The 10370-nt window shown below is 44.6% G+C and overlaps 1 non-coding gene and 1 pseudogene across 1 annotated transcript; both read left to right on the top strand.

Annotated features, from left to right (window-relative positions):
- Window positions 1-7972: 7972 nt before the first annotated feature.
- On the top strand, window positions 7973-8045 carry TRNAG-UCC (transfer RNA glycine (anticodon UCC)). The gene has a single exon. It is a non-coding gene; the product is annotated as a tRNA-Gly (tRNA).
- Window positions 8046-9349: 1304 nt separating this feature from the next.
- On the top strand, window positions 9350-9811 carry LOC112414849 (60S ribosomal protein L28 pseudogene; annotated as a pseudogene).
- The last annotated feature ends 559 nt before the right edge of the window (window positions 9812-10370 follow it).

Here is a 10370-nt window from a genome sequence, read left to right as displayed (position 1 = left end):
ATAGGTAATTGTCTTATTCCCATTCTGTGGATAAGGCAACAAAATCCTAAAGAGACTGAGTAACAAGTCAAAGTAGTAATGGTACAGCCAGGATGCAGCCTAGCTCCAAAGGCCATGCTCTTAAAGCGCTACACAGATCAAAGCTTTCAAACGTTTCTGGATTTTTTTCAAGTAGGCCTATATAACTGGGAAAATCCAAAGAACTAATCGCAAAGACCAAGAAGTGAGGGTTATGTTTAATACAAAGAAGAGGAAACCAAAGGATTCTCAAGGTAAATTCCTAACTTTGGAAAATCTTTCCTGGAGCAGAACCAAACCTCACTGCCATTACCAATGGCGACTCCACATGTGAATGACATCTCTGGGCCTGTGCTGTGTCTTGTGCTCCCTGACACATCATTCTTGATGATTTGCACTACCAACCCATGTTATGGCCTCTGGTGTGTCACTTGCCAGGCTTCCTGCTGACATTTTCATCCCTAAAGTGTCTGTCCAGGTAGATGGTGAAATGAAACATGCAGGCTGCCTTTTCTAGGTCTGCAGAACAAGCTTCAGCTTTCCAAGTGATTAGTTTTCCTAAGAGTCCATGCCGAGGACCTAAGAGTGCATCGCCCAGTTCTAGAAAGCAAAAAACCTTCCTCTCCAATGTATAATGTTCCTCACTCACTATGGTTTCCATCAAGTGTCAACGAGACATCAGAAAGCTTCTCACTGCCACTGTGGGCTCCCTCTAGGCAAGACTGGTCTCATTCATTGAAGAATATCTGCTCAATAGAGAAACAGTTCTGAAGAACAGATAGTCTCATGAAAAGATCTGCAGCTGGCCAGGACCGCCATTCCCCAATCTGCCCCACCATGGTAGTCATTTGTCTTTAGAAGGTTCCAGAGTGGACACCCTCCATGGGCAGAGCCAGAAGGGAAAAAGGAATCTAAGGGGGGGCTGGCTATCCAGTTGGGCAACAGGAGAGGAACATTTACAGCAGGGAAAGTGTTGGCAAAGAATAGGTAAGCTTGAGTGGCAGAGGAGAAGGAGGTATGACTAAAATATAACAGGCAATATAAGGAAAATGAATCCAGTTGGAGGCTGGGCATAGGAGAACCACACCTCCCATGTATGGACATAGAGCTGTGCCCATTGCCCATTTCCAGGCTCCAAAATATGTCTCATCAAACAGCCCAGACTGACTCCAGCAAATGTTGACTTAGCAAATGCTAACACTCAACATGTTTAGTTGGAAGGACCCTGAGAGCACACTGGGCCTACACCTAACATTTCACAGATAGATAAACTGAGGCTCAGACAGGGGAAAAACTCGTGCCCAGAAATAGAACCCAGATCTCCCCATTCCTTTGCCTGTGCTCCCTTCCGTACAGACATGGTTAACAAGGTGCGTACTGAAAGAACCCAAACTGAGGGCAAATCTCCCCTGCTATGGAGGACCAGATCTGTAGATTATCCTCCACTTCATCCAGCATGTTCCATCTGCTGGTTGCTCCTGGACAGGAGAAAATTCGTAGCACTATTTCAAGTGAAGTAAATGACTTGTCAGGAAGAATATAAAGGGCAGCTTGCCTCAGATGGAGAGGATGATACAGATGGATAAGAATGAAAAACGCAGACACAGGTGACTCATCAGAACAAGGGACGCTAGGTTGGAAGGAAAGGTGGAGAGTGTGGGATGTGATGAGGCAAATGGAAACCGGACCTGCCAGACTGAAGCTGTCAATGAAGAAGCAGAGACGCCTCTTCACAAGGCAGACACTCTACCCCAGACGGTGCCAAGATGCCTTACAGAAGGGATCCCTCCCGCAGATGGGCAGTCACTCGGTGGAACAAGGCCTAAGGAGCAGACAGTTCTGCACCAAAAAATCTGCCGCCTCTTACCTCTCCAGATTTAGGCTATAACAAAAATTGGTCTAAGTTGTATCCACATGCTGGGGTGGCTCAACCAAATCAGCCATGTCAGAATTTCACAATTGTTCTGTTCCCGATGACTCTTCAGCAATCCTCCGGACCTCTCCACTTACACAAACTGTGTCTCTCTCGCAAGCCCAACTCTCCTCTATGAGGAAAGTTCGCTCTGATTTCACACCTTCAATCCCAGCCAAAAGTCCCTATGTCTGAAATCACCCACTTTTTTCTGCACACCTTTCATACAAATTAGAATTTCCAACCCTGTATGGGTTACTAGGGTGCATGCCTGAGTACCCCAGCTAGGCTGAGATGCTGAGAGACAGGATCCATGGCTCACAGTGGCTTTTCCCAAAGCACATTGATAGACTAAGACCAAGAAATGTCCGGGGGCGGGGTGAAGGCTGGTGATGCAGAGAGTCTAGGATCTAAAACTTTGAGAACAAACCTCTCGGGAAGTCACAATGCACATTAGTTTCCTAAAGATTCAGAAAAGTCCCACAGTAAAGATACCCATTTAATTCTGTTTAACCTGCCAAACTCTCTTGGCTACAAGACCTTTTCTCATAGAACAATAAGGGACCTCAGAGCTTCTACAGGAGCACCTTATCCAATATTTCCACTACTGCTCGTCTCATACTAGACTACATGTCTTCCTTAACAGCAAGGACCTTGTCTAAATCATCCTGGTATCTCTGACACCCAGCAGAGTGCCTTACAAGATGTAGGCCAAAAAATATGTGTTCAATGAATGCACTAAATCCAGTCCTCTCATTTCTAAGATGAGAAAATAAAACCAAGTATGTCAACATGACCTCCTCTGTATCTTCCTAAGTGTCCAAAAGCATGTCTTACACAGAGAATGTGTTCAACAATTCTTGAAGAATGGAATGCAGTGGAATGCAATGGAATGCAATGGAATGGAACAGAAAAATTTCTCAGCTGCTCCCCAAGCCAGAAGTTCCCATAACACAATAGACTCCTACCTCTTCTCCTCCTCCTTTACCCAAGTTGGGTGTCAAGCAGATGAAAATGAAGAGGACAAATCAGAAGAGGAAAGCCATGGGAAAACCAAAGGCCCTTTGGGGTGAGAGGTGGGGAAATGGTGTTTGCAAACTGATGGGGATAAACAAGACCTGTCTGTATCTAATTTAGACTTCATAAGATAGTCTGCTGAATGTTAATTAATACTCAGTGCTTGTTACCAACTGTGGTGATTAACTTAATTTTGAATTAAATAAGCAATAAATGCTTAACTGAAGTTCTATTAAATTTTACCCAGCAAGTGAGGTATATGAGGCTTTTAATTGACTTTAAACAAGATAGTTATGACAAGTTAGTTGAACTTTTATTACCTGAAGATAACTGCCTTATTAAAACTAAATTGACTACTTTATTTGATAGAGAAATATGTCACCTTCTTCCCATTTACCAAAAACATGTCCAAAAAGGTTCATACAGTTGGTCTAAACGGCTTAGATGGGGTAATTTTGTTTTCTAGTCCTATTTGAATAATAAGTGTGCTGGGGACTTCCCTGGTGGTCCAGTGGTTAAGACTTCGCCTTCCAATGCAGGGGGTGCAGGTTCGATCCTTAGTTGGGGAGCTAAGATCCCACATGCCTCACGGCCAATAAACCAAAACATAAAACAGAAGCAATATTGTAACAAATTCAATAAAGACTTTAAAAATGGTCCACATCGAAAAAAATCTTTAAAAAAATAAATAATCATAAATGTGCTCATTTAAGAATGAATGTAAATGTAAGAGGCAAAGAGCTCTAGGAAGGAGTTATATATGAGAGTGAAGAACCGGGTGATCATATCTTCTAAATCAAAACTCAGGACTCTGCTTTCTCAATGTAGGCTACTGATACAAAACATACAATATCACAATTACTGTTCAAATAAATGGTTAGCTCTGCTACTGAACAAGCTGAATGACTTTGGTAATTAATCTCTTTTTTTCTAGATCTCAGCCACCACACATATTACACGAGGAGGCTGGAGTGGAGATCGCTGACTTTACTCACTTATTTTTTTCTTTGTGGTATGCATAGCCCCTGGAAGAGTGCCTGGCACATAGCAGGTGCTCAATAAACACTGAGTGACTGAATGAATGACTACATAAACTAAAGTTTAGGCAACTCAAAACACTAAACATTTTTAGCCCTTTCATATGAACCTTCTCCAGCTCAGACCATTTTTAAATATTGCCATTTGAGAATTCACGCAAGGGGACACACAAACTCTAAACCACTTCTCAGGATATTTTTTCAGTAATTAAAGGAATGCAAATTGAAACAATAATGAAATATGAGTTCCTACATATTAATTTAGCAGAGACAAATGTAAAGTTATAAAATTAAATTCTAGGGAAGACATGGAGAAACCAGTAGATTCACCCACTGCTAATGACTGCAAATTAGCACAGTCTTTCTGGAGGCTGAATAGCAACCAGCGTGAAAAATAATAGAACTATTCAGTACTTTGTGCCTATAATTCTCCTTTGAAAGAACTTAAAACTTATTTAGCCAGCTGATAAACGTGTATTTAAGGTCTACCTGCTATGGGTCATACTCTATGGGGAAATACAAAGGAAAGGATCTTGGCTGTCTTATCATCTGGTGGGTGACAAGAGAGAAAAGAGGGAAATGATAGCATTTTTCAGCAGATCACATGGCAGGCTTCAGTGCTTTCCTACCCTGACCACTGAATCCTTTCCACAATGACATTACATGGAAGGCACTATTATCCTCTTTCACAGACGAGCAGTTGGAGGTTCAGAGAGGCTAAGTAACCAGTATGATTATATAACTATCAAGATACAGTGCCGTGATTTGAACCCAAACCTGTCTGACTCTCCAGCCATACACGCATTTTCTCCTACATCCCTGAGGAGATAAGATACATAGTCACATAACCACAAAACACAAGGGACAAAATGGTAACCTATGTGCGGGAAAGTGGGAGTGCCAAAGAAATCATTGTCTTCAGGAAATAATTTAGAAGGAAGTAAAAGCTATTTATTTGTCCACTGATGTTTACAATGCATGTTTTAACATACTGAATTGTATTAAATTTCTTTAAAAACTAAAAACTAGCCTAGTGTCCACACGGGTAAAGTCAATTTCAACAAATCTTTAGTTATATAAAAGATAAATACAGGGCTTCCCTGGTGGCGCAGTGGTTAAGAATCCGCCTGCCAATGTAGGGAACACGGGCTCGAGCCCTGGTCCGGCAAGATCCCACATGCCGTGGAGCAACTTAAGCCTGCGCGCCCAGAGCCCAAGCTCCGCAACAAGAGAAGCCACCGCAATGAGAAGCCTGCGCACCACCGCAACGAAGAGTAGCCCCCGCTCGCCGCAACCAGAGAAAAGCCTGAGCGCAGCAACAAAGACCCACTGCAGCCAAAAATAAATAAATAAAAAAAATAAAATACATTTATAAAAAAGATAAAGACCAGGCCAAAAGAAGAAAGAGCTTTTCTTGTAATAATATTAAAATGGAAGGAAACATTGTACACAAACGGAGAAGTGGACGTGCCCTTTCGGGGAGGGTTAAGATCAGGGTTATGGTCCCCTAAAAGATCAGAGAGAGGTATTCAGGTAAAAGAGTTTTGGTGGGAGCTTTTCTGGCGCGGTTTTTTTTTTTTTTAATGAAGTTGAGTAAATGTATTCTAAATGAGTTCTTTCTCATTGTCTTTTGATAACAGATTAATTAATGTTTAGAGGAGCTCAATTAGGTTTTTTTATTACTAAAGATATTCTTAAAACTCAAGTTGTCATTTATTACTTCATTTATATTATTCTTTCACATGTTCATTCAGCAAGCACTGATTAAATCCTTATCTTATATCAGGATCCACAATGGATTTAAGGTTATCAATAGGAATAAAGCTAGAGCCTGTCTTGGGGATCTGCGCAGGCTGGGAATAGGAGGAATCTAAAATTGTGCAAATAAAAACCTCAAGTTGAAGTCCTGGTTCAACATCCGGCTAGCTGGGGCCCTGAGCAAGTCATTTAATCTTTCTCAGCCTCACGTTCTTGATAGTAAGACTTGAACAATAATAATAACTGCTCACAGGACTATTGTGAGGATTTACCTGTAATTTGTAGGAAAACACATGATTAACTGTAAAGCACTATAAAAACGGCGATTGGTCGAAAGCATCATTAACTGTGTGGTGGATTCCATTTTGATCAGGATCATGGAGGCTGGCCTAGGTGACAAAGGTCTCCCTCGTGAGTATTAACTTGCTGCCCCCAAAATGGTTATTCCCTCACGACTCTGCATGAACTATGGCCCACCATTCTTAGTGCCTAATCATCCATTTTTAACTCTCTCTGCCTTTTGTCCAATTTGGCTAAAACCATCCTGAGGAATCAAATGGAGAGAGGAACCCCAGGTAAGACCGTTATAAGTATCTTCTCCAAGGAAGGAAGAAAGGGAAGGAGGGAAGGAGGTAGGAAGGAAGGAATTTTTAAAAAAAAAAAAGAGTCAGGGTTAATAGACCTCAAAGATATCCTAGACCAAGTCTTCAACCACTGCCTGAGTTTTCACTGTAACATCCCAATCAGCCACTGCTTGAATAGCTCCAGTGATCACAGATTCCATAACTCTAGAAAGAGCCAATTTCATTCAGAGTTAAGAGATTCCATGGAACTCTTAAAAGATAAAAAGTGATGGAGATCTTCCCCTTGACAAACGGCTATCTCAGCAACTAGGTACCTGTTACCCTGGGCAGAGGGTGGATCACCTGGGGGTTATGATGGAACCAGGGCTGTGGACTCTGTACGTGTTACCTGCTCAGGGCCTGGGTTTCCTCTTGTTTAAATGAGGAGATTGGGTGACCTCTATTCCACCTGTGAACTGTCCCTCAGAGCCAATGCCTCAACCTCATTTCAGCTTCCATTTATCTGGTACCTGGACTACAGCAGCACATCTCACCATCTCCAGTACCAGGCCCCTCCAACCATCCATAACCCATCACTTTTCTAAAGCACAGATCCAATCATCTCCCTTCCCTACGTGATGCTCCTTTCACAGCGCAGTCTCAAGTCCTCAGTCAGCAATCTAGACCTTTGCCAATCCACATCCCAGCCCACCCCTGCACCCTCATTTCCGTGGCCTTTCTACTCCACAGCCCATCCCCAATGACTCCAGTTTTCCAAGGTGCCATGCACTTTCTCACCTGTTCGTGTTATTTCCCTTGCTCAATGACCCCCCTCCTCCTCTAGCCCACTAGACAAATCCCCACTCATCCTTCAAGGCCCAATCAAATAATAGTCTTTTTATCTGTGAAGTTTCCCCAGGGTCCCTAGAGTTAGTCGTCATTCAATTAGAGTCACCAGATATTTTTTCCATATACTTTTACATCCTCTCTTGATTATTTAAATGACCTCTGGAGGCAGGGATGGCACAGCATTCCTGTTTCCATCCCCCAAGCCCAGACTAGAGTTTCACTCATTCATTCACAGGTACACCCAGCACCTGGTGTGGAATGAATGAACACACAAACACATCAGATCGATGGACAGATGTATCTGGAGGGTCCTGTCCAGCTGTCATTACTGGAACCCTCATAGTTCCTATGAAGTGAAGCTCATGCAGCCAAGAAGAGAAGTCCAGTTTGGAAACAAGCAGACTACAGGAAAGCTGACCTGCCTTTCACCTCATTCTAAGAAAAGGTGCCGCTTACCCTCCAGGTCACTTCAGAATTTGCCTTTCGCATGAAGTCAGGGCACACCCTGCCCTCTGGGTAGTAACTCCCTCCTCCAGTTCCTGAAAATGATTCATTTTCATATCAAACAAGACAGAAGCTCTAGGTGCCAATTAAGTTTTTTTAATTTCTGGTTGTTTTTTTTTTCTTCCTGGGAACTAAACAAGAACCATATTCTTTGGAAACTCATTAGAAGAATAAGTTACTCTGGTGACCTCTTGGCACAGAACTTGGTACCGCATTAAGCTGCCACAGTTACAGTTAAAGATCTTTATCAAGATGGGCCATCGGCTAGAAAATAATAGATTTAAAAACCCAGTTAAATTACACACATGAGGACTTCCCTGGTGGTCCAGTAGTTAGGACTCTGCGCTTCCACTGCAGAGGGCCCAGGTTCAATCCCTGGTCGGGGAACGAAGATCCCACGTGTGGTGTGGCCAGAAATAAACATATAAAATACACACATGGACAGAGATTCAATCTTATTTCTTAACTATAAGTAGCCAGAGCAATTTAGCTGCCCCATCACATCCTGGACTAAGCCTTCCTGTCCTTCCATGTTTAATCCGAGGCCCAGCCCTTCCAATAAGCTTCCGCACACGTTCCAGAGAACTCAATAAGCCCTCCATCCGTACCACTCTCCTGGCGTTTTTTTTATATTCTAAACAGGTACTAACACATTTTTATCAACCTAATAAAGTCTAACTGCCTACAAGCTAGACATTCCCTTCAAACATCCTCAAACTTTACCTTTATAAAAGTAGTTCACTGAACAAACATTTCTTGAGCACCTAGCATCTCCTCTGACAAAAACAGTAGACATTTGTTGACATTTGACTTTAGTCCTGGTCTTATACATATTACTTACACCAGCGGTCCCCAACCTTTTTGGCACCAGGGACTGGTTTCCTGGAAGACAATTTTTACACGGACCGGGGTGGGGGGGATGGGGGGGCGGTTGGTTCAGGCGGTAAGGTGAGCGATGGGGGGCGGCAGATGAAGCTTCATTCCCTGGCCGGCCGCTCACCTCCCGCTGTGGGCCCGGTTCCTAAGAGGCAGCTGACCAGTACCGGTCCACGGCCTGGGGACTGGGGACCCCTGACTTACACAACCTCACTCAGTACTAACAAGTAGGGTGACCTCCAATCAGAATACCTCTGAGAGTGGAAGGGGACGCTGTATATACTACACCAGAACACAGGCATAAACCAGGGCTGTCCTGGCAAAACCAGAAAGTATAGTCCCTCTACCTCTGCATCAAGTACTGTTGCTACAGCCATTTTTACAGACAAGGAAACCGACACTAACATTAAAGACAGGATTCCCTTCACGCCCAAAAAGCGGTCTCCTGAAAATGCCAAGGAATTCGCACTACACGTGCCCACGGCCATCTTCTCCGAAGATGCTGGTTGATGGCCTGAGTGACTAAGGAATGCCGACCACGGCTGCAGCGGAAAAAGTGCCCACTGTGGGGATGGAATGAGGCCAAAGCACCCTTCTTGAAGGACAATGAAACAACTCTGCCCTGTCCTGATCCTCTTGCTTACCTGCCCCGTGAAAGGTTCCCATACAAGTTTCTGAGGAAGGCCTGGAACCACCCCTCAGCACCAGCTTTCCATGGGAACTACTGGGGGCTTCGATGGGAGGCCGGGAAAGAAGCAACGACTGCACTAGAAGCAGGGCGCAAACACAGCGCAAACCAAACCCGAGAGGCCCCGCCCCCCTCCTGCCTCTTTCCAGCCTCCGCAACCAGAGGAGCTGCCACCATGTCCGCGCGCCTGCAATGGCTGGTCGTCCGGAACTGCTCCAGCTTCTCGATCAAGAGGAACAAGGAGACGTACAGCACCAAACCCAGTAACCTAAAGGCCCGCAACTCCTTCCGCCACAACGGGCCCATTCACCGCAAGACTGTGGGTGTGCAGCCGGCGGCAGATAGCAAAGGGGTCATGGTAGCGATGAAGCGGTGATCCGGCCCGCGAAAGCCGGCCACCTATGTAAGGACCACCATCAACAAGAACGCCCGGGCCACACTCAGCAGCATCCGGCACGTGATCCAAAAGAACAAGCACCGCACAGATTGGCGCCTGGCCGACCCCTGGAGAGCCGGCGCCATCCTGCACTGCCAGAAGCCTGTGACGGTGAAGAGGAAGCGGACCTGTGCACCAAGAGCTCCTGGGTGACCCCCTTCCCCAAAGCAATAAAGATGTCAGCCGATTTTTCTCAAATAAAAATAAATTAAAAAAATTAAAACACCAAGAAAGAGTTGGAGGATCACAACGGAGAAGAAGAAACACTGGACAGCCATTCACTGGTGACAAACCATCCCTCTACATAGCCTGGAAATGCCTATGAACGTCTGTGGTACTCGCCCCACGTCGCAAAGTGACTGTTGTCAACAGTGATGCCCTCATGAATAAGAAGTCTAAGAATGAGTAAGTCAGTACACCAGATCACCACCTCAGGGAGCACCCTCCCTTAAGTCGCACGGCTAAGACTTGAACTTGGAGCTGCCTGGGTCTAAATCCCACAATCTCCTCTAGAAGGACAAGGTGCCATTCCTGTGGGCTAGACACCTTGCTGGGCACCAAGAATTAGCCACGTGTGCCCACTGCTCGGCCACATTACACACTATACGACCGTGTTTAAAGCACTGTCAGAGAAATGTCTGGTTCTCACAGATGCATTGGGATAGATCACATGATCTAAAATTGAAGGTAACTTGAGGCTCAGGAATGTTCT

The sequence above is a fragment of the Neophocaena asiaeorientalis genome, unplaced genomic scaffold, assembly GCF_003031525.2.
Source record: "Neophocaena asiaeorientalis asiaeorientalis breed wild unplaced genomic scaffold, Neophocaena_asiaeorientalis_V1.1 scaffold225, whole genome shotgun sequence".
NCBI classification, from domain to species: Eukaryota; Metazoa; Chordata; class Mammalia; order Artiodactyla; family Phocoenidae; genus Neophocaena; species Neophocaena asiaeorientalis.
This window is presented reverse-complemented; position numbering and strand designations above follow the sequence as displayed.